This window comes from Monodelphis domestica, chromosome X, assembly GCF_027887165.1.
Source record: "Monodelphis domestica isolate mMonDom1 chromosome X, mMonDom1.pri, whole genome shotgun sequence".
In the NCBI taxonomy this organism is placed as follows: domain Eukaryota; kingdom Metazoa; phylum Chordata; class Mammalia; order Didelphimorphia; family Didelphidae; genus Monodelphis; species Monodelphis domestica.
The window spans coordinates 7,757,196-7,782,494 of record NC_077235.1 but is presented as its reverse complement, the minus strand read 5'-3'; the positions used below and the strand labels follow the sequence as shown (position 1 = coordinate 7,782,494).

General features: G+C 34.9%; 3 non-coding genes across 3 annotated transcripts; all 3 read left to right on the top strand.

Moving 5' to 3' along the window:
- Positions 1 to 9,774: 9,774 nt before the first annotated feature.
- Positions 9,775 to 9,830, top strand: MIR7359B-2 (microRNA mir-7359b-2). Its single transcript, NR_127593.1, has one exon. It is a non-coding gene; the product is annotated as a microRNA mir-7359b-2 (primary transcript).
- Positions 9,831 to 19,404: 9,574 nt separating this feature from the next.
- On the top strand, positions 19,405 to 19,463 carry MIR7360-2 (microRNA mir-7360-2). Its single transcript, NR_127588.1, has one exon. It is a non-coding gene; the product is annotated as a microRNA mir-7360-2 (primary transcript).
- Positions 19,464 to 22,103: 2,640 nt separating this feature from the next.
- On the top strand, positions 22,104 to 22,162 carry MIR7360-3 (microRNA mir-7360-3). The gene has a single exon (NR_127589.1). It is a non-coding gene; the product is annotated as a microRNA mir-7360-3 (primary transcript).
- Positions 22,163 to 25,299: the final 3,137 nt, after the last annotated feature.

Below are 25,299 nucleotides of genomic sequence, written 5' to 3'. Positions count from 1 at the left end.
TCAGAACCCACATCATCTTCTTGACACCTTGGTTTTCATAGTATCTGAGGACCTTTCACATTCTGTAGATCCAATATTTCAAGTACATATTAAATATTGTATCTCAGAATGAAAATGGTCTTTAGAAATGTCATCATTCCCTATGCTTGCTGTGATTTGAAACTTCACGGGTCCCTTCCAATTCTGTGGAAACTATATTTCTTTAAAAATTTGAGTGTTGTATTTCGAAACGACTGGGCTGTTGGAACAACTATCATCATATGGAGTGAGTGGATTTTTTTCATTTCTGTACTCTTTTCCCATTTTAATGGAAAATTAGTGCTATAAAAGTTTGAATGTTGTGTCTTAGGATGTGAACGGCCATTAGATTTTAGAGCTTCTGATGTCCTTTCACATTCCTTAGGAACAATATTTCTAGTACATCGTGGATATTGAATAACAGAATATATTGAGTCTTCAGGATACTCCTCATCATTTAGAGATGGGGGTATTAGGAGGTTCTGAGGTCCCATTCCTTTCTGTAGGTATAATATTTTAATAAAAAATTAAATATTGTATCACAGATTGGACTGGGCCCTTTGACCAATCATCATCAACTTAGGAGGTTCTTATAAGTTGTTTCTAAGGTTCTTTCCCATTTTCTTAGAACAATTGGGCTATAACCCATTGAATATTGTGTCTTAGAATATAAAACGCCATTAGACGTTAGAGTTTCTGATGTCCTTTCATCATCTTGAGTAACAATATTTCTAGACCGTTTTGAATATTGAATATCAGAATATATGGAGACTTCAGGATACTGCTCATCATTTAGTGATGGTTTTATTGGGAGATTCTGAGGGACCTTTCCATTCTGTAGGTATAATTTTTTGAGGAAAGATTGAATATTTTGTCGCAGAATTGAGTGATCCCTTTGAGCAAGCATTGGCATGTAGAAAGGGTATTTTTTGGTTTCTGAGCTAATTTCCCACTCTGTAATTAAATATTGTATCTCGGACTTTAATGGTGGCTGCAGTCTTCATTGTCTTCTAGGGAGTTTGGTTTTTGATTTTCTTTAAGTTCTTTGCAATTCTGTAGGTATCTCTAACATGTTCCCTATTTTGTCACAGAATGAAATCGGCCCTGAGAACCCTCATCATCTTCCAAATAAGGTAGGATCTTGCCAATTCAGAGTTCCATTCTCAATCAGTTGGTATAACATTTCTTTAACTCGTTGAATATTTTGTCTTACAATGTAATGGGCCTATAGAAATCAGAATTTCTGAGGTCGTTTCACGTACTGTAGAAAAATGTTTCTATCAAATGTTGGACACTGTATATGACAATGTATTGAGCCTTCAGAAGCCACATCATTTTCTGGACATGTGGCTATTCATAACCTCTGAGGATCTTCTGGAGATCCAAAATTTCTAGTACATGTTGAATGTTGTATCTGAGAATGAAAAGCATCTTTATTACTTGTATCATTCTGTATGTTTGCTGTGATTTGATGTTTCACTGGACCCTTCCAATTCGGTCAGAACAACATTTCTTTAAAAAAAATGAATATTATAGATCAAAACAGACTATGTTCTTGGAACAACAATCATCATCTGGAATGTGTGTCACTTTTTGTTTCTAAGATCCTTTCCCGTTTTGGTGGAACAATACTGCTTATAACCCTTTAAATATTGTGTCTTAGAATGTGAAAGGCCATTAGACATTTTTGTTTCTCATAGCCTTTCACATTCTTTAGAGACGATATTTCGAGTACATCGTGAATATTGAATATCAGAATACATATTGAGACATCGGGATACTCCTCATCGTTTAGGGAAGCTGGTATTAGGAGATTCTGAGGTCCCTTTCCATTCTGTATGTATAATATTTTTATAAAAAATTGAATATTGTATTCCAGAATGGTGTGGGGTCTTTGAGCACGCTTCAACATTTAAATCAATTCTTCTGGTTCGTTTCTTAAGTTTCTTTCTGAGTTTGTTAGAACGATTGAGCTATGATACCTTGGGTGTTGTGTCTTAGATTGTGAAAGGCCATTAGAGTTTAGAGTTTCTGATGTCCTTTCACATTCTATAGAAACAACATTTCTAGTACATCTTCAGTATTGCCTATCCGAAAATAACGAGCCCTAAGGATCCTCCTCATCTTATCGACATGGTGGTATTAGTAGATCCTGAGGCCCTGTTCTTTCTGTAGCTATAATATTTTTATAAAAATATTGAATATTGTATCACAGAATGGATTGGATCCTGTGAGCACACATTGTCATGCAGAAAGGTTATTTATTTTGTGTGTCTCTGAGCAATTTTCCCCGTCTGCAGCAACAATATTTCTTAAGGAATTGAACACCATACCGAACGATTTAATGGCGCACTACAATCCTCGTTGTCTTCTATAATTAGTATTTGTTTTCATTTAGTTCTTCAGTTTGCTGTCTGTTTCATATCTTCCTAATACACTGAATATTTTGTCATAGAATGAAATCGGGCCTGAGAATCCACATGATCTTACAGATAAGGTAAGATCTTGCCATTTAAGAGTTTCTTTCTCAAACTGTTGAACAAACAATGCTATAACTCATTGAATATTTTCTCTATGAAACGAATGAGTCCTTAGAAGTTAGAATTCCTGAGGTCATTTCACATGTTGTACAACAATGTTTCTATATCAACTAGGATATTGTATATGACTATGTATTGAGAGGTCAGAACCCACATCATCTTCTTGACACCTTGGTATTCATAGTATCTGAGGACCTTTCACATTCTGTAGATCCAATATTTCAAGTACTTATTAAATATTGTATCTCAGAATGAAAATGGTCTTTAGAAATGTCATCATTCCCTATGCTTGCTGTGATTTGAAACTTCACGGGTCCCTTCCAATTCTGTGGAAACTATATTTCTTTAAAAATTTGAGTGTTGTATTTCGAAACGACTGGGCTGTAGGAACAACTATCATCATATGGAGTGAGTGGTTTTTTTCATTTCTGTACTCTTTTCCCATTTTAATGGAAAATTAGTGCTATAAAAGTTTGAATGTTGTGTCTTAGGATGTGAACGGCCATTAGATTTTAGAGCTTCTGATGTCCTTTCATATTCCTTAGGAACAATATTTCTAGTACATCGTGGATATTGAATAACAGAATATATTGAGTCTTCAGGATACTCCTCATCGTTTAGAGATGGGGGTATTAGGAGGTTCTGAGGTCCCATTCCTTTCTGTAGGTATAATATTTTAATAAAAAATTAAATATTGTATCACAGATTGGACTGGGCCCTTTGACCAATCATCATCAACTTAGGAGGTTCTTATAATTTGTTTCTAAAGTTCTTTCCCATTTTCTTAGAACAATTGAGCTATAACCCATTGAATATTGTGTCTTAGAATATAAAACGCCATTAGACGTTAGAGCTTCTGATGTCCTTTCACCATCTTGAGTAACAACATTTCTTGATCCTTTTGAATATTGAATATCAGAGTATATGAGACTTCAGGATACTGCTCATCATTTAGTGATGGTTTTATTGGGAGATTCTGAGGGACCTTTCCATTCTGTAGGTATAATTTTTTGAGGAAAGATTGAATATTTTGTCGCAGAATTGAGTGATCCCTTTGAGCAAGCATTGGCATGTAGAAAGGGTATTTTTTGGTTTCTGAGCTAATTTCCCACTCTGTAATTAAATATTGTATCTCGGACTTTAATGGTGGCTGCAGTCTTCATTGTCTTCTAGGGAGTTTGGTTTTTGATTTTCTTTAAGTTCTTTGCAATTCTGTAGGTATCTCTAACATGTTCCCTATTTTGTCACAGAATGAAATCGGCCCTGAGAACCCTCATCATCTTCCAAATAAGGTAGGATCTTGCCAATTCAGAGTTCCATTCTCAATCAGTTGGTATAACATTTCTTTAACTCGTTGAATATTTCGTCTTACAATGTAATGGGCCTATAGAAATCAGAATTTCTGAGGTCGTTTCACGTACTGTAGAAAAATGTTTCTATCAAATGTTGGACACTGTATATGACAATGTATTGAGCCTTCAGAAGCCACATCATCTTCTGGACATGTGGCTATTCATAACCTCTGAGGATCTTCTGGAGATCCAAAATTTCTAGTACATGTTGAATGTTGTATCTGAGAATGAAAAGCATCTTTATTACTTGTATCATTCTGTATGTTTGCTGTGATTTGATGTTTCACTGGACCCTTCCAATTCGGTCAGAACAACATTTCTTTAAAAAAAATGAATATTATAGATCAAAACAGACTATGTTCTTGGAACAACAATCATCATCTGGAATGTGTGTCACTTTTTGTTTCTAAGATCCTTTCCCGTTTTGGTGGAACAATACTGCTTATAACCCTTTGAATATTGTGTCTTAGAATGTGAAAGGCCATTAGACATTTTTGTTTCTCATAGCCTTTCACATTCTTTAGAGACGATATTTCGAGTACATCGTGAATATTGAATATCAGAATACATATTGAGACATCGGGATACTCCTCATCGTTTAGGGAAGCTGGTATTAGGAGATTCTGAGGTCCCTTTCCATTCTGTATGTATAATATTTTTATAAAAAATTGAATATTGTATTCCAGAATGGTGTGGGGTCTTTGAGCACGCTTCAACATTTAAATCAATTCTTCTGGTTCGTTTCTTAAGTTTCTTTCTGAGTTTGTTAGAACGATTGAGCTATGATACCTTGGGTGTTTTGTCTTAGATTGTGAAAGGCCATTAGAGTTTAGAGTTTCTGATGTCCTTTCACATTCTATAGAAACAACATTTCTAGTACATCTTCAGTATTGCCTATCCGAAAATAACGAGCCCTAAGGATCCTCCTCATCTTATCGACATGGTGGTATTAGTAGATCCTGAGGCCCTGTTCGTTCTGTAGCTATAATATTTTTATAAAAATATTGAATATTGTATCACAGAATGGATTGGATCCTTTGAGCACACATTGTCATGCATAAAGGTTATTTATTTTGTGTGTCTCTGAGCAATTTTCCCCGTCTGCAGCAGCAATATTTCTTAAGGAATTGAACACCATACCGAACGATTTAATGGCGCACTACAATCCTCGTTGTCTTCTATAATTAGTATTTGTTTTCATTTAGTTCTTCAGTTTGCTGTCTGTTTCATATCTTCCTAATACACTGAATATTTTGTCATAGAATGAAATCGGGCCTGAGAATCCACATGATCTTACAGATAAGGTAAGATCTTGCCATTTAAGAGTTTCTTTCTCAATCTGTTGAACAAACAATGCTATAACTCATTGAATATTTTCTCTATGAAACGAATGAGTCCTTAGAAGTTAGAATTCCTGAGGTCATTTCACATGTTGTACAACAATGTTTCTATATCAACTAGGATATTGTATATGACTATGTATTGAGAGGTCAGAACCCACATCATCTTCTTGACACCTTGGTATTCATAGTATCTGAGGACCTTTCACATTCTGTAGATCCAATATTTCAAGTACTTATTAAATATTGTATCTCAGAATGAAAATGGTCTTTAGAAATGTCATCATTCCCTATGCTTGCTGTGATTTGAAACTTCACGGGTCCCTTCCAATTCTGTGGAAACTATATTTTTTTAAAAATTTGAGTGTTGTATTTCGAAACGACTGGGCTGTTGGAACAATTATCATCATATGGAGTGAGTGGTTTTTTTCATTTCTGTACTCTTTTCCCATTTTAATGGAAAATTAGTGCTATAAAAGTTTGAATGTTGTGTCTTAGGATGTGAACGGCCATTAGATTTTAGAGCTTCTGATGTCCTTTCATATTCCTTAGGAACAATATTTCTAGTACATCGTGGATATTGAATAACAGAATATATTGAGTCTTCAGGATACTCCTCATCGTTTAGAGATGGGGGTATTAGGAGGTTCTCAGGTCCCATTCCTTTCTGTAGGTATAATATTTTAATAAAAAATTAAATATTGTATCACAGATTGGACTGGGCCCTTTGACCAATCATCATCAACTTAGGAGGTTCTTATAATTTGTTTCTAAAGTTCTTTCCCATTTTCTTAGAACAATTGAGCTATAACCCATTGAATATTGTGTCTTAGAATATAAAACGCCATTAGACGTTAGAGCTTCTGATGTCCTTTCACCATCTTGAGTAACAATATTTCTTGATCCTTTTGAATATTGAATATCAGAGTATATGAGACTTCAGGATACTGCTCATCATTTAGTGATGGTTTTATTGGGAGATTCTGAGGGACCTTTCCATTCTGTAGGTATAATTTTTTGAGGAAAGATTGAATATTTTGTCGCAGAATTGAGTGATCCCTTTGAGCAAGCATTGGCATGTAGAAAGGGTATTTTTTGGTTTCTGAGCTAATTTCCCACTCTGTAATTAAATATTGTATCTCGGACTTTAATGGTGGCTGCAGTCTTCATTGTCTTCTAGGGAGTTTGGTTTTTGATTTTCTTTAAGTTCTTTGCAATTCTGTAGGTATCTCTAACATGTTCCCTATTTTGTCACAGAATGAAATCGGCCCTGAGAACCCTCATCATCTTCCAAATAAGGTAGGATCTTGCCAATTCAGAGTTCCATTCTCAATCAGTTGGTATAACATTTCTTTAACTCGTTGAATATTTTGTCTTACAATGTAATGGGCCTATAGAAATCAGAATTTCTGAGGTCGTTTCACGTACTGTAGAAAAATGTTTCTATCAAATGTTGGACACTGTATATGACAATGTATTGAGCCTTCAGAAGCCATATCATCTTCTGGACATGTGGCTATTCATAACCTCTGAGGATCTTCTGGAGATCCAAAATTTCTAGTACATGTTGAATGTTGTATCTGAGAATGAAAAGCATCTTTATTACTTGTATCATTCTGTATGTTTGCTGTGATTTGATGTTTCACTGGACCCTTCCAATTCGGTCAGAACAACATTTCTTTAAAAAAAATGAATATTATAGATCAAAACAGACTATGTTCTTGGAACAACAATCATCATCTGGAATGTGTGTCACTTTTTGTTTCTAAGATCCTTCCCGTTTTGGTGGAACAGTACTGCTTATAACCCTTTGAATATTGTGTCTTAGAATGTGAAAGGCCATTAGACATTTTTGTTTCTCATAGCCTTTCACATTCTTTAGAGACGATATTTCGAGTACATCGTGAATATTGAATATCAGAATACATATTGAGACATCGGGATACTCCTCATCGTTTAGGGAAGCTGGTATTAGGAGATTCTGAGGTCCCTTTCCATTCTGTATGTATAATATTTTTATAAAAAATTGAATATTGTATTCCAGAATGGTGTGGGGTCTTTGAGCACGCTTCAACATTTAAATCAATTCTTCTGGTTCGTTTCTTAAGTTTCTTTCTGAGTTTGTTAGAACGATTGAGCTATGATACCTTGGGTGTTGTGTCTTAGATTGTGAAAGGCCATTAGAGTTTAGAGTTTCTGATGTCCTTTCACATTCTATAGAAACAACATTTCTAGTACATCTTCAGTATTGCCTATCCGAAAATAACGAGCCCTAAGGATCCTCCTCATCTTATCGACATGGTGGTATTAGTAGATCCTGAGGCCCTGTTCTTTCTGTAGCTATAATATTTTTATAAAAATATTGAATATTGTATCACAGAATGGATTGGATCCTGTGAGCACACATTGTCATGCAGAAAGGTTATTTATTTTGTGTGTCTCTGAGCAATTTTCCCCGTCTGCAGCAACAATATTTCTTAAGGAATTGAACACCATACCGAACGATTTAATGGCGCACTACAATCCTCGTTGTCTTCTATAATTAGTATTTGTTTTCATTTAGTTCTTCAGTTTGCTGTCTGTTTCATATCTTCCTAATACACTGAATATTTTGTCATAGAATGAAATCGGGCCTGAGAATCCACATGATCTTACAGATAAGGTAAGATCTTGCCATTTAAGAGTTTCTTTCTCAATCTGTTGAACAAACAATGCTATAACTCATTGAATATTTTCTCTATGAAACGAATGAGTCCTTAGAAGTTAGAATTCCTGAGGTCATTTCACATGTTGTACAACAATGTTTCTATATCAACTAGGATATTGTATATGACTATGTATTGAGAGGTCAGAACCCACATCATCTTCTTGACACCTTGGTATTCATAGTATCTGAGGACCTTTCACATTCTGTAGATCCAATATTTCAAGTACTTATTAAATATTGTATCTCAGAATGAAAATGGTCTTTAGAAATGTCATCATTCCCTATGCTTGCTGTGATTTGAAACTTCACGGGTCCCTTCCAATTCTGTGGAAACTATATTTCTTTAAAAATTTGAGTGTTGTATTTCGAAACGACTGGGCTGTAGGAACAACTATCATCATATGGAGTGAGTGGTTTTTTTCATTTCTGTACTCTTTTCCCATTTTAATGGAAAATTAGTGCTATAAAAGTTTGAATGTTGTGTCTTAGGATGTGAACGGCCATTAGATTTTAGAGCTTCTGATGTCCTTTCATATTCCTTAGGAACAATATTTCTAGTACATCGTGGATATTGAATAACAGAATATATTGAGTCTTCAGGATACTCCTCATCGTTTAGAGATGGGGGTATTAGGAGGTTCTGAGGTCCCATTCCTTTCTGTAGGTATAATATTTTAATAAAAAATTAAATATTGTATCACAGATTGGACTGGGCCCTTTGACCAATCATCATCAACTTAGGAGGTTCTTATAATTTGTTTCTAAAGTTCTTTCCCATTTTCTTAGAACAATTGAGCTATAACCCATTGAATATTGTGTCTTAGAATATAAAACGCCATTAGACGTTAGAGCTTCTGATGTCCTTTCACCATCTTGAGTAACAACATTTCTTGATCCTTTTGAATATTGAATATCAGAGTATATGAGACTTCAGGATACTGCTCATCATTTAGTGATGGTTTTATTGGGAGATTCTGAGGGACCTTTCCATTCTGTAGGTATAATTTTTTGAGGAAAGATTGAATATTTTGTCGCAGAATTGAGTGATCCCTTTGAGCAAGCATTGGCATGTAGAAAGGGTATTTTTTGGTTTCTGAGCTAATTTCCCACTCTGTAATTAAATATTGTATCTCGGACTTTAATGGTGGCTGCAGTCTTCATTGTCTTCTAGGGAGTTTGGTTTTTGATTTTCTTTAAGTTCTTTGCAATTCTGTAGGTATCTCTAACATGTTCCCTATTTTGTCACAGAATGAAATCGGCCCTGAGAACCCTCATCATCTTCCAAATAAGGTAGGATCTTGCCAATTCAGAGTTCCATTCTCAATCAGTTGGTATAACATTTCTTTAACTCGTTGAATATTTTGTCTTACAATGTAATGGGCCTATAGAAATCAGAATTTCTGAGGTCGTTTCACGTACTGTAGAAAAATGTTTCTATCAAATGTTGGACACTGTATATGACAATGTATTGAGCCTTCAGAAGCCACATCATCTTCTGGACATGTGGCTATTCATAACCTCTGAGGATCTTCTGGAGATCCAAAATTTCTAGTACATGTTGAATGTTGTATCTGAGAATGAAAAGCATCTTTATTACTTGTATCATTCTGTATGTTTGCTGTGATTTGATGTTTCACTGGACCCTTCCAATTCGGTCAGAACAACATTTCTTTAAAAAAAATGAATATTATAGATCAAAACAGACTATGTTCTTGGAACAACAATCATCATCTGGAATGTGTGTCACTTTTTGTTTCTAAGATCCTTTCCCGTTTTGGTGGAACAATACTGCTTATAACCCTTTGAATATTGTGTCTTAGAATGTGAAAGGCCATTAGACATTTTTGTTTCTCATAGCCTTTCACATTCTTTAGAGACGATATTTCGAGTACATCGTGAATATTGAATATCAGAATACATATTGAGACATCGGGATACTCCTCATCGTTTAGGGAAGCTGGTATTAGGAGATTCTGAGGTCCCTTTCCATTCTGTATGTATAATATTTTTATAAAAAATTGAATATTGTATTCCAGAATGGTGTGGGGTCTTTGAGCACGCTTCAACATTTAAATCAATTCTTCTGGTTCGTTTCTTAAGTTTCTTTCTGAGTTTGTTAGAACGATTGAGCTATGATACCTTGGGTGTTGTGTCTTAGATTGTGAAAGGCCATTAGAGTTTAGAGTTTCTGATGTCCTTTCACATTCTATAGAAACAACATTTCTAGTACATCTTCAGTATTGCCTATCCGAAAATAACGAGCCCTAAGGATCCTCCTCATCTTATCGACATGGTGGTATTAGTAGATCCTGAGGCCCTGTTCGTTCTGTAGCTATAATATTTTTATAAAAATATTGAATATTGTATCACAGAATGGATTGGATCCTTTGAGCACACATTGTCATGCAGAAAGGTTATTTATTTTGTGTGTCTCTGAGCAATTTTCCCCGTCTGCAGCAGCAATATTTCTTAAGGAATTGAACACCATACCGAACGATTTAATGGCGCACTACAATCCTCGTTGTCTTCTATAATTAGTATTTGTTTTCATTTAGTTCTTCAGTTTGCTGTCTGTTTCATATCTTCCTAATACACTGAATATTTTGTCATAGAATGAAATCGGGCCTGAGAATCCACATGATCTTACAGATAAGGTAAGATCTTGCCATTTAAGAGTTTCTTTCTCAATCTGTTGAACAAACAATGCTATAACTCATTGAATATTTTCTCTATGAAACGAATGAGTCCTTAGAAGTTAGAATTCCTGAGGTCATTTCACATGTTGTACAACAATGTTTCTATATCAACTAGGATATTGTATATGACTATGTATTGAGAGGTCAGAACCCACATCATCTTCTTGACACCTTGGTATTCATAGTATCTGAGGACCTTTCACATTCTGTAGATCCAATATTTCAAGTACTTATTAAATATTGTATCTCAGAATGAAAATGGTCTTTAGAAATGTCATCATTCCCTATGCTTGCTGTGATTTGAAACTTCACGGGTCCCTTCCAATTCTGTGGAAACTATATTTTTTTAAAAATTTGAGTGTTGTATTTCGAAACGACTGGGCTGTTGGAACAATTATCATCATATGGAGTGAGTGGTTTTTTTCATTTCTGTACTCTTTTCCCATTTTAATGGAAAATTAGTGCTATAAAAGTTTGAATGTTGTGTCTTAGGATGTGAACGGCCATTAGATTTTAGAGCTTCTGATGTCCTTTCATATTCCTTAGGAACAATATTTCTAGTACATCGTGGATATTGAATAACAGAATATATTGAGTCTTCAGGATACTCCTCATCGTTTAGAGATGGGGGTATTAGGAGGTTCTCAGGTCCCATTCCTTTCTGTAGGTATAATATTTTAATAAAAAATTAAATATTGTATCACAGATTGGACTGGGCCCTTTGACCAATCATCATCAACTTAGGAGGTTCTTATAATTTGTTTCTAAAGTTCTTTCCCATTTTCTTAGAACAATTGAGCTATAACCCATTGAATATTGTGTCTTAGAATATAAAACGCCATTAGACGTTAGAGCTTCTGATGTCCTTTCACCATCTTGAGTAACAATATTTCTTGATCCTTTTGAATATTGAATATCAGAGTATATGAGACTTCAGGATACTGCTCATCATTTAGTGATGGTTTTATTGGGAGATTCTGAGGGACCTTTCCATTCTGTAGGTATAATTTTTTGAGGAAAGATTGAATATTTTGTCGCAGAATTGAGTGATCCCTTTGAGCAAGCATTGGCATGTAGAAAGGGTATTTTTTGGTTTCTGAGCTAATTTCCCACTCTGTAATTAAATATTGTATCTCGGACTTTAATGGTGGCTGCAGTCTTCATTGTCTTCTAGGGAGTTTGGTTTTTGATTTTCTTTAAGTTCTTTGCAATTCTGTAGGTATCTCTAACATGTTCCCTATTTTGTCACAGAATGAAATCGGCCCTGAGAACCCTCATCATCTTCCAAATAAGGTAGGATCTTGCCAATTCAGAGTTCCATTCTCAATCAGTTGGTATAACATTTCTTTAACTCGTTGAATATTTTGTCTTACAATGTAATGGGCCTATAGAAATCAGAATTTCTGAGGTCGTTTCACGTACTGTAGAAAAATGTTTCTATCAAATGTTGGACACTGTATATGACAATGTATTGAGCCTTCAGAAGCCATATCATCTTCTGGACATGTGGCTATTCATAACCTCTGAGGATCTTCTGGAGATCCAAAATTTCTAGTACATGTTGAATGTTGTATCTGAGAATGAAAAGCATCTTTATTACTTGTATCATTCTGTATGTTTGCTGTGATTTGATGTTTCACTGGACCCTTCCAATTCGGTCAGAACAACATTTCTTTAAAAAAAATGAATATTATAGATCAAAACAGACTATGTTCTTGGAACAACAATCATCATCTGGAATGTGTGTCACTTTTTGTTTCTAAGATCCTTTCCCGTTTTGGTGGAACAGTACTGCTTATAACCCTTTGAATATTGTGTCTTAGAATGTGAAAGGCCATTAGACATTTTTGTTTCTCATAGCCTTTCACATTCTTTAGAGACGATATTTCGAGTACATCGTGAATATTGAATATCAGAATACATATTGAGACATCGGGATACTCCTCATCGTTTAGGGAAGCTGGTATTAGGAGATTCTGAGGTCCCTTTCCATTCTGTATGTATAATATTTTTATAAAAAATTGAATATTGTATTCCAGAATGGTGTGGGGTCTTTGAGCACGCTTCAACATTTAAATCAATTCTTCTGGTTCGTTTCTTAAGTTTCTTTCTGAGTTTGTTAGAACGATTGAGCTATGATACCTTGGGTGTTGTGTCTTAGATTGTGAAAGGCCATTAGAGTTTAGAGTTTCTGATGTCCTTTCACATTCTATAGAAACAACATTTCTAGTACATCTTCAGTATTGCCTATCCGAAAATAACGAGCCCTAAGGATCCTCCTCATCTTATCGACATGGTGGTATTAGTAGATCCTGAGGCCCTGTTCGTTCTGTAGCTATAATATTTTTATAAAAATATTGAATATTGTATCACAGAATGGATTGGATCCTTTGAGCACACATTGTCATGCAGAAAGGTTATTTATTTTGTGTGTCTCTAAGCAATTTTCCCCGTCTGCAACAGCAATATTTCTTAAGGAATTGAACACCATACCGAACGATTTAATGGCGCACTACAATCCTCGTTGTCTTCTATAATTAGTATTTATTTTCATTTAGTTCTTCAGTTTGCTGTCTGTTTCATATCTTCCTAATACACTGAATATTTTGTCATAGAATGAAATCGGGCCTGAGAATCCACATGATCTTACAGATAAGGTAAGATCTTGCCATTTAAGAGTTTCTTTCTCAATCTGTTGAACAAACAATGCTATAACTCATTGAATATTTTCTCTATGAAACGAATGAGTCCTTAGAAGTTAGAATTCCTGAGGTCATTTCACATGTTGTACAACAATGTTTCTATATCAACTAGGATATTGTATATGACTATGTATTGAGAGGTCAGAACCCACATCATCTTCTTGACACCTTGGTATTCATAGTATCTGAGGACCTTTCACATTCTGTAGATCCAATATTTCAAGTACTTATTAAATATTGTATCTCAGAATGAAAATGGTCTTTAGAAATGTCATCATTCCCTATGCTTGCTGTGATTTGAAACTTCACGGGTCCCTTCCAATTCTGTGGAAACTATATTTTTTTAAAAATTTGAGTGTTGTATTTCGAAACGACTGGGCTGTTGGAACAATTATCATCATATGGAGTGAGTGGTTTTTTTCATTTCTGTACTCTTTTCCCATTTTAATGGAAAATTAGTGCTATAAAAGTTTGAATGTTGTGTCTTAGGATGTGAACGGCCATTAGATTTTAGAGCTTCTGATGTCCTTTCATATTCCTTAGGAACAATATTTCTAGTACATCGTGGATATTGAATAACAGAATATATTGAGTCTTCAGGATACTCCTCATCGTTTAGAGATGGGGGTATTAGGAGGTTCTGAGGTCCCATTCCTTTCTGTAGGTATAATATTTTAATAAAAAATTAAATATTGTATCACAGATTGGACTGGGCCCTTTGACCAATCATCATCAACTTAGGAGGTTCTTATAATTTGTTTCTAAAGTTCTTTCCCATTTTCTTAGAACAATTGAGCTATAACCCATTGAATATTGTGTCTTAGAATATAAAACGCCATTAGACGTTAGAGCTTCTGATGTCCTTTCACCATCTTGAGTAACAATATTTCTTGATCCTTTTGAATATTGAATATCAGAGTATATGAGACTTCAGGATACTGCTCATCATTTAGTGATGGTTTTATTGGGAGATTCTGAGGGACCTTTCCATTCTGTAGGTATAATTTTTTGAGGAAAGATTGAATATTTTGTCGCAGAATTGAGTGATCCCTTTGAGCAAGCATTGGCATGTAGAAAGGGTATTTTTTGGTTTCTGAGCTAATTTCCCACTCTGTAATTAAATATTGTATCTCGGACTTTAATGGTGGCTGCAGTCTTCATTGTCTTCTAGGGAGTTTGGTTTTTGATTTTCTTTAAGTTCTTTGCAATTCTGTAGGTATCTCTAACATGTTCCCTATTTTGTCACAGAATGAAATCGGCCCTGAGAACCCTCATCATCTTCCAAATAAGGTAGGATCTTGCCAATTCAGAGTTCCATTCTCAATCAGTTGGTATAACATTTCTTTAACTCGTTGAATATTTTGTCTTACAATGTAATGGGCCTATAGAAATCAGAATTTCTGAGGTCGTTTCACGTACTGTAGAAAAATGTTTCTATCAAATGTTGGACACTGTATATGACAATGTATTGAGCCTTCAGAAGCCATATCATCTTCTGGACATGTGGCTATTCATAACCTCTGAGGATCTTCTGGAGATCCAAAATTTCTAGTACATGTTGAATGTTGTATCTGAGAATGAAAAGCATCTTTATTACTTGTATCATTCTGTATGTTTGCTGTGATTTGATGTTTCACTGGACCCTTCCAATTCGGTCAGAACAACATTTCTTTAAAAAAAATGAATATTATAGATCAAAACAGACTATGTTCTTGGAACAACAATCATCATCTGGAATGTGTGTCACTTTTTGTTTCTAAGATCCTTTCCCGTTTTGGTGGAACAGTACTGCTTATAACCCTTTGAATATTGTGTCTTAGAATGTGAAAGGCCATTAGACATTTTTATTTCTCATAGCCTTTCACATTCTTTAGAGACGATATTTCGAGTACATCGTGAATATTGAATATCAGAATACATATTGAGACATCGGGATACTCCTCATCGTTTAGGGAAGCTGGTATTAGGAGATTCTGAGGTCCCTTTCCATTCTGTATGTATAATATTTTTATAAAAAATTGAATATTGTATTCCAGAATGGTGTGGGGTCTTTGAGCACGCTTCAACATTTAAATCAATTCTTCTGGTTCGTTTCTTAAGTTTCTTTCTGAGTTTGTTAGAACGATTGAGCTATGATACCTTGGGTGTTGTGTCTTAGATTGTGAAAGGCCATTAGAGTTTAGAGTTTCTGATGTCCTTTCACATTCTATAGAAACAACATTTCTAGTACATCTTCAGTATTGCCTATCCGAAAATAACGAGCCCTAAGGATCCTCCTCATCTTATCGACATGGTGGTATTAGTAGATCCTGAGGCCCTGTTCGTTCTGTAGCTATAATATTTTTATAAAAATATTGAATATTGTATCACAGAATGGATTGGATCCTTTGAGCACACATTGTCATGCAGAAAGGTTATTTATTTTGTGTGTCTCTAAGCAATTTTCCCCGTCTGCAACAGCAATATTTCTTAAGGAATTGAACACCATACCGAACGATTTAATGGCGCACTACAATCCTCGTTGTCTTCTATAATTAGTATTTATTTTCATTTAGTTCTTCAGTTTGCTGTCTGTTTCATATCTTCCTAATACACTGAATATTTTGTCATAGAATGAAATCGGGCCTGAGAATCCACATGATCTTACAGATAAGGTAAGATCTTGCCATTTAAGAGTTTCTTTCTCAATCTGTTGAACAAACAATGCTATAACTCATTGAATATTTTCTCTATGAAACGAATGAGTCCTTAGAAGTTAGAATTCCTGAGGTCATTTCACATGTTGTACAACAATGTTTCTATATCAACTAGGATATTGTATATGACTATGTATTGAGAGGTCAGAACCCACATCATCTTCTTGACACCTTGGTATTCATAGTATCTGAGGACCTTTCACATTCTGTAGATCCAATATTTCAAGTACATATTAAATATTGTATCTCAGAATGAAAATGGTCTTTAGAAATGTCATCATTCCCTATGCTTGCTGTGATTTGAAACTTCACGGGTCCCTTCCAATTCTGTGGAAACTATATTTCTTTAAAAATTTGAGTGTTGTATTTCGAAACGACTGGGCTGTTGGAACAACTATCATCATATGGAGTGAGTGGTTTTTTTCATTTCTGTACTCTTTTCCCATTTTAATGGAAAATTAGTGCTATAAAAGTTTGAATGTTGTGTCTTAGGATGTGAACGGCCATTAGATTTTAGAGCTTCTGATGTCCTTTCATATTCCTTAGGAACAATATTTCTAGTACATCGTGGATATTGAATAACAGAATATATTGAGTCTTCAGGATACTCCTCATCGTTTAGAGATGGGGGTATTAGGAGGTTCTGAGGTCCCATTCCTTTCTGTAGGTATAATATTTTAATAAAAAATTAAATATTGTATCACAGATTGGACTGGGCCCTTTGACCAATCATCATCAACTTAGGAGGTTCTTATAATTTGTTTCTAAAGTTCTTTCCCATTTTCTTAGAACAATTGAGCTATAACCCATTGAATATTGTGTCTTAGAATATAAAACGCCATTAGACGTTAGAGCTTCTGATGTCCTTTCACCATCTTGAGTAACAATATTTCTTGATCCTTTTGAATATTGAATATCAGAGTATATGAGACTTCAGGATACTGCTCATCATTTAGTGATGGTTTTATTGGGAGATTCTGAGGGACCTTTCCATTCTGTAGGTATAATTTTTTGAGGAAAGATTGAATATTTTGTCGCAGAATTGAGTGATCCCTTTGAGCAAGCATTGGCATGTAGAAAGGGTATTTTTTGGTTTCTGAGCTAATTTCCCACTCTGTAATTAAATATTGTATCTCGGACTTTAATGGTGGCTGCAGTCTTCATTGTCTTCTAGGGAGTTTGGTTTTTGATTTTCTTTAAGTTCTTTGCAATTCTGTAGGTATCTCTAACATGTTCCCTATTTTGTCACAGAATGAAATCGGCCCTGAGAACCCTCATCATCTTCCAAATAAGGTAGGATCTTGCCAATTCAGAGTTCCATTCTCAATCAGTTGGTATAACATTTCTTTAACTCGTTGAATATTTTGTCTTACAATGTAATGGGCCTATAGAAATCAGAATTTCTGAGGTCGTTTCACGTACTGTAGAAAAATGTTTCTATCAAATGTTGGACACTGTATATGACAATGTATTGAGCCTTCAGAAGCCACATCATCTTCTGGACATGTGGCTATTCATAACCTCTGAGGATCTTCTGGAGATCCAAAATTTCTAGTACATGTTGAATGTTGTTTCTGAGAATGAAAAGCATCTTTATTACTTGTATCATTCTGTATGTTTGCTGTGATTTGATGTTTCACTGGACCCTTCCAATTCGGTCAGAACAACATTTCTTTAAAAAATATGAATATTATAGATCAAAACAGACTATGTTCTTGGAACAACAATCATCATCTGGAATGTGTGTCACTTTTTGTTTCTAAGATCCTTTCCCGTTTTGGTGGAACAATACCGCTTATAACCCTTTGAATATTGTGTCTTAGAATGTGAAAGGCCATTAGACATTTTTGTTTCTCATAGCCTTTCACATTCTTAGAGACGATATTTCGAGTACATCGTGAATATTGAATATCAGAATACATATTGAGACATCGGGATACTCCTCATCGTTTAGAGAAGCTGGTATTAGGAGATTCTGAGGTCCCTTTCCATTCTGTATGTATAATATTTTTATAAAAAATTGAATATTGTATTCCAGAATGGTGTGGGGTCTTTGAGCACGCTTCAACATTTAAATCAATTCTTCTGGTTCGTTTCTTAAGTTTCTTTCTGAGTTTGTTAGAACGATTGAGCTATGATACCTTGGGTGTTGTGTCTTAGATTGTGAAAGGCCATTAGAGTTTAGAGTTTCTGATGTCCTTTCACATTCTATAGAAACAACATTTCTAGTACATCTTCAGTATTGCCTATCCGAAAATAACGAGCCCTAAGGATCCTCCTCATCTTATCGACATGGTGGTATTAGTAGATCCTGAGGCCCTGTTCGTTCTGTAGCTATAATATTTTTATAAAAATATTGAATATTGTATCACAGAATGGATTGGATCCTTTGAGCACACATTGTCATGCAGAAAGGTTATTTATTTTGTGTGTCTCTGAGCAATTTTCCCCGTCTGCAGCAACAATATTTCTTAAGGAATTGAACACCATACCGAACGATTTAATGGCGCACTACAATCCTCGTTGTCTTCTATAATTAGTATTTATTTTCATTTAGTTCTTCAGTTTGCTGTCTGTTTCATATCTTCCTAATACACTGAATATTTTGTCATAGAATGAAATCGGGCCTGAGAATCCACAAGATCTTACAGATAAGGTAAGATCTTGCCATTTAAGAGTTTCTTTCTCAATCTGTTGAACAAACAATGCTATAACTCATTGGATATTTTCTCTATGAAGCGAATGAGTCCTTAGAAGTTAGAATTCCTGAGGTCATTTCACATGTTGTACAACAATGTTTCTATATCAACTAGGATATTGTATATGACTATGTATTGAGCGGTCAGAACCCACATCATCTTCTTGACACCTTGGTATTCATAGTATCTGAGGACCTTTCACATTCTGTAGATCCAATATTTCAAGTACATATTAAATATTGTATCTCAGAATGAAAATGGTCTTTAGAAATGTCATCATTCCCTATGCTTGCTGTGATTTGAAACTTCAAGGGTCCCTTCCAATTCTGTGGAAACTATATTTCTTTAAAAATTTGAGTGTTGTATTTCGAAACGACTGGGCTGTAGGAACAACTATCATCATATGGAGTGAGTGGTTTTTTTCATTTCTGTACTCTTTTCCCATTTTAATGGAAAATTAGTGCTATAAAAGTTTGAATGTTGTGTCTTAGGATGTGAACGGCCATTAGATTTTAGAGCTTCTGATGTCCTTTCATATTCCTTAGGAACAATATTTCTAGTACATCGTGGATATTGAATAACAGAATATATTGAGTCTTCAGGATCCTCCTCATCGTTTAGAGATGGGGGTATTAGGAGGTTCTGAGGTCCCATTCCTTTCTGTAGGTATAATATTTTAATAAAAAATTAAATATTGTATCACAGATTGGACTGGGCCCTTTGACCAATCATCATCAACTTAGGAGGTTCTTATAATTTGTTTCTAAAGTTCTTTCCCATTTTCTTAGAACAATTGAGCTATAACCCATTGAATATTGTGTCTTAGAATATAAAACGCCATTAGACGTTAGAGCTTCTGATGTCCTTTCACCATCTTGAGTAACAATATTTCTTGATCCTTTTGAATATTGAATATCAGAGTATATGAGACTTCAGGATACTGCTCATCATTTAGTGATGGTTTTATTGGGAGATTCTGAGGGACCTTTCCATTCTGTAGGTATAATTTTTTGAGGAAAGATTGAATATTTTGTCGCAGAATTGAGTGATCCCTTTGAGCAAGCATTGGCATGTAGAAAGGGTATTTTTTGGTTTCTGAGCTAATTTCCCACTCTGTAATTAAATATTGTATCTCGGACTTTAATGGTGGCTGCAGTCTTCATTGTCTTCTAGGGAGTTTGGTTTTTGATTTTCTTTAAGTTCTTTGCAATTCTGTAGGTATCTCTAACATGTTCCCTATTTTGTCACAGAATGAAATCGGCCCTGAGAACCCTCATCATCTTCCAAATAAGGTAGGATCTTGCCAATTCAGAGTTCCATTCTCAATCAGTTGGTATAACATTTCTTTAACTCGTTGAATATTTTGTCTTACAATGTAATGGGCCTATAGAAATCAGAATTTCTGAGGTCGTTTCACGTACTGTAGAAAAATGTTTCTATCAAATGTTGGACACTGTATATGACAATGTATTGAGCCTTCAGAAGCCACATCATCTTCTGGACATGTGGCTATTCATAACCTCTGAGGATCTTCTGGAGATCCAAAATTTCTAGTACATGTTGAATGTTGTATCTGAGAATGAAAAGCATCTTTATTACTTGTATCATTCTGTATGTTTGCTGTGATTTGATGTTTCACTGGACCCTTCCAATTCGGTCAGAACAACATTTCTTTAAAAAAAATGAATATTATAGATCAAAACAGACTATGTTCTTGGAACAACAATCATCATCTGGAATGTGTGTCACTTTTTGTTTCTAAGATCCTTTCCCGTTTTGGTGGAACAATACTGCTTATAACCCTTTGAATATTGTGTCTTAGAATGTGAAAGGCCATTAGACATTTTTGTTTCTCATAGCCTTTCACATTCTTTAGAGACGATATTTCTAGTACATCGTGAATATTGAATATCAGAATACATATTGAGACATCGGGATACTCCTCATCGTTTAGGGAAGCTGGTATTAGGAGATTCTGAGGTCCCTTTCCATTCTGTATGTATAATATTTTTATAAAAAATTGAATATTGTATTCCAGAATGGTGTGGGGTCTTTGAGCACGCTTCAACATTTAAATCAATTCTTCTGGTTCGTTTCTTAAGTTTCTTTCTGAGTTTGTTAGAACGATTGAGCTATGATACCTTGGGTGTTGTGTCTTAGATTGTGAAAGGCCATTAGAGTTTAGAGTTTCTGATGTCCTTTCACATTCTATAGAAACAACATTTCTAGTACATCTTCAGTATTGCCTATCCGAAAATAACGAGCCCTAAGGATCCTCCTCATCTTATCGACATGGTGGTATTAGTAGATCCTGAGGCCCTGTTCGTTCTGTAGCTATAATATTTTTATAAAAATATTGAATATTGTATCACAGAATGGATTGGATCCTTTGAGCACACATTGTCATGCAGAAAGGTTATTTATTTTGTGTGTCTCTGAGCAATTTTCCCCGTCTGCAGCAGCAATATTTCTTAAGGAATTGAACACCATACCGAACGATTTAATGGCGCACTACAATCCTCGTTGTCTTCTATAATTAGTATTTATTTTCATTTAGTTCTTCAGTTTGCTGTCTGTTTCATATCTTCCTAATACACTGAATATTTTGTCATAGAATGAAATCGGGCCTGAGAATCCACATGATCTTACAGATAAGGTAAGATCTTGCCATTTAAGAGTTTCTTTCTCAATCTGTTGAACAAACAATGCTATAACTCATTGAATATTTTCTCTATGAAACGAATGAGTCCTTAGAAGTTAGAATTCCTGAGGTCATTTCACATGTTGTACAACAATGTTTCTATATCAACTAGGATATTGTATATGACTATGTATTGAGAGGTCAGAACCCACATCATCTTCTTGACACCTTGGTATTCATAGTATCTGAGGACCTTTCACATTCTGTAGATCCAATATTTCAAGTACTTATTAAATATTGTATCTCAGAATGAAAATGGTCTTTAGAAATGTCATCATTCCCTATGCTTGCTGTGATTTGAAACTTCACGGGTCCCTTCCAATTCTGTGGAAACTATATTTTTTTAAAAATTTGAGTGTTGTATTTCGAAACGACTGGGCTGTTGGAACAACTATCATCATATGGAGTGAGTGGTTTTTTTCATTTCTGTACTCTTTTCCCATTTTAATGGAAAATTAGTGCTATAAAAGTTTGAATGTTGTGTCTTAGGATGTGAACGGCCATTAGATTTTAGAGCTTCTGATGTCCTTTCATATTCCTTAGGAACAATATTTCTAGTACATCGTGGATATTGAATAACAGAATATATTGAGTCTTCAGGATACTCCTCATCGTTTAGAGATGGGGGTATTAGGAGGTTCTGAGGTCCCATTCCTTTCTGTAGGTATAATATTTTAATAAAAAATTAAATATTGTATCACAGATTGGACTGGGCCCTTTGACCAATCATCATCAACTTAGGAGGTTCTTATAATTTGTTTCTAAAGTTCTTTCCCATTTTCTTAGAACAATTGAGCTATAACCCATTGAATATTGTGTCTTAGAATATAAAACGCCATTAGACGTTAGAGCTTCTGATGTCCTTTCACCATCTTGAGTAACAATATTTCTTGATCCTTTTGAATATTGAATATCAGAGTATATGAGACTTCAGGATACTGCTCATCATTTAGTGATGGTTTTATTGGGAGATTCTGAGGGACCTTTCCATTCTGTAGGTATAATTTTTTGAGGAAAGATTGAATATTTTGTCGCAGAATTGAGTGATCCCTTTGAGCAAGCATTGGCATGTAGAAAGGGTATTTTTTGGTTTCTGAGCTAATTTCCCACTCTGTAATTAAATATTGTATCTCGGACTTTAATGGTGGCTGCAGTCTTCATTGTCTTCTAGGGAGTTTGGTTTTTGATTTTCTTTAAGTTCTTTGCAATTCTGTAGGTATCTCTAACATGTTCCCTATTTTGTCACAGAATGAAATCGGCCCTGAGAACCCTCATCATCTTCCAAATAAGGTAGGATCTTGCCAATTCAGAGTTCCATTCTCAATCAGTTGGTATAACATTTCTTTAACTCGTTGAATATTTTGTCTTACAATGTAATGGGCCTATAGAAATCAGAATTTCTGAGGTCGTTTCACGTACTGTAGAAAAATGTGTCTATCAAATGTTGGACACTGTATATGACAATGTATTGAGCCTTCAGAAGCCACATCATCTTCTGGACATGTGGCTATTCATAACCTCTGAGGATCTTCTGGAGATCCAAAATTTCTAGTACATGTTGAATGTTGTTTCTGAGAATGAAAAGCATCTTTATTACTTGTATCATTCTGTATGTTTGCTGTGATTTGATGTTTCACTGGACCCTTCCAATTCGGTCAGAACAACATTTCTTTAAAAAAAATGAATATTATAGATCAAAACAGACTATGTTCTTGGAACAACAATCATCATCTGGAATGTGTGTCACTTTTTGTTTCTAAGATCCTTTCCCGTTTTGGTGGAACAATACCGCTTATAACCCTTTGAATATTGTGTCTTAGAATGTGAAAGGCCATTAGACATTTTTGTTTCTCATAGCCTTTCACATTCTTAGAGACGATATTTCGAGTACATCGTGAATATTGAATATCAGAATACATATTGAGACATCGGGATACTCCTCATCGTTTAGAGAAGCTGGTATTAGGAGATTCTGAGGTCCCTTTCCATTCTGTATGTATAATATTTTTATAAAAAATTGAATATTGTATTCCAGAATGGTGTGGGGTCTTTGAGCACGCTTCAACATTTAAATCAATTCTTCTGGTTCGTTTCTTAAGTTTCTTTCTGAGTTTGTTAGAACGATTGAGCTATGATACCTTGGGTGTTGTGTCTTAGATTGTGAAAGGCCATTAGAGTTTAGAGTTTCTGATGTCCTTTCACATTCTATAGAAACAACATTTCTAGTACATCTTCAGTATTGCCTATCCGAAAATAACGAGCCCTAAGGATCCTCCTCATCTTATCGACATGGTGGTATTAGTAGATCCTGAGGCCCTGTTCGTTCTGTAGCTATAATATTTTTATAAAAATATTGAATATTGTATCACAGAATGGATTGGATCCTTTGAGCACACATTGTCATGCAGAAAGGTTATTTATTTTGTGTGTCTCTGAGCAATTTTCCCCGTCTGCAGCAACAATATTTCTTAAGGAATTGAACACCATACCGAACGATTTAATGGCGCACTACAATCCTCGTTGTCTTCTATAATTAGTATTTATTTTCATTTAGTTCTTCAGTTTGCTGTCTGTTTCATATCTTCCTAATACACTGAATATTTTGTCATAGAATGAAATCGAGCCTGAGAATCCACAAGATCTTACAGATAAGGTAAGATCTTGCCATTTAAGAGTTTCTTTCTCAATCTGTTGAACAAACAATGCTATAACTCATTGGATATTTTCTCTATGAAGCGAATGAGTCCTTAGAAGTTAGAATTCCTGAGGTCATTTCACATGTTGTACAACAATGTTTCTATATCAACTAGGATATTGTATATGACTATGTATTGAGCGGTCAGAACCCACATCATCTTCTTGACACCTTGGTATTCATAGTATCTGAGGACCTTTCACATTCTGTAGATCCAATATTTCAAGTACATATTAAATATTGTATCTCAGAATGAAAATGGTCTTTAGAAATGTCATCATTCCCTATGCTTGCTGTGATTTGAAACTTCAAGGGTCCCTTCCAATTCTGTGGAAACTATATTTCTTTAAAAATTTGAGTGTTGTATTTCGAAACGACTGGGCTGTAGGAACAACTATCATCATATGGAGTGAGTGGTTTTTTTCATTTCTGTACTCTTTTCCCATTTTAATGGAAAATTAGTGCTATAAAAGTTTGAATGTTGTGTCTTAGGATGTGAACGGCCATTAGATTTTAGAGCTTCTGATGTCCTTTCATATTCCTTAGGAACAATATTTCTAGTACATCGTGGATATTGAATAACAGAATATATTGAGTCTTCAGGATCCTCCTCATCGTTTAGAGATGGGGGTATTAGGAGGTTCTGAGGTCCCATTCCTTTCTGTAGGTATAATATTTTAATAAAAAATTAAATATTGTATCACAGATTGGACTGGGCCCTTTGACCAATCATCATCAACTTAGGAGGTTCTTATAATTTGTTTCTAAAGTTCTTTCCCATTTTCTTAGAACAATTGAGCTATAACCCATTGAATATTGTGTCTTAGAATATAAAACGCCATTAGACGTTAGAGCTTCTGATGTCCTTTCACCATCTTGAGTAACAATATTTCTTGATCCTTTTGAATATTGAATATCAGAGTATATGAGACTTCAGGATACTGCTCATCATTTAGTGATGGTTTTATTGGGAGATTCTGAGGGACCTTTCCATTCTGTAGGTATAATTTTTTGAGGAAAGATTGAATATTTTGTCGCAGAATTGAGTGATCCCTTTGAGCAAGCATTGGCATGTAGAAAGGGTATTTTTTGGTTTCTGAGCTAATTTCCCACTCTGTAATTAAATATTGTATCTCGGACTTTAATGGTGGCT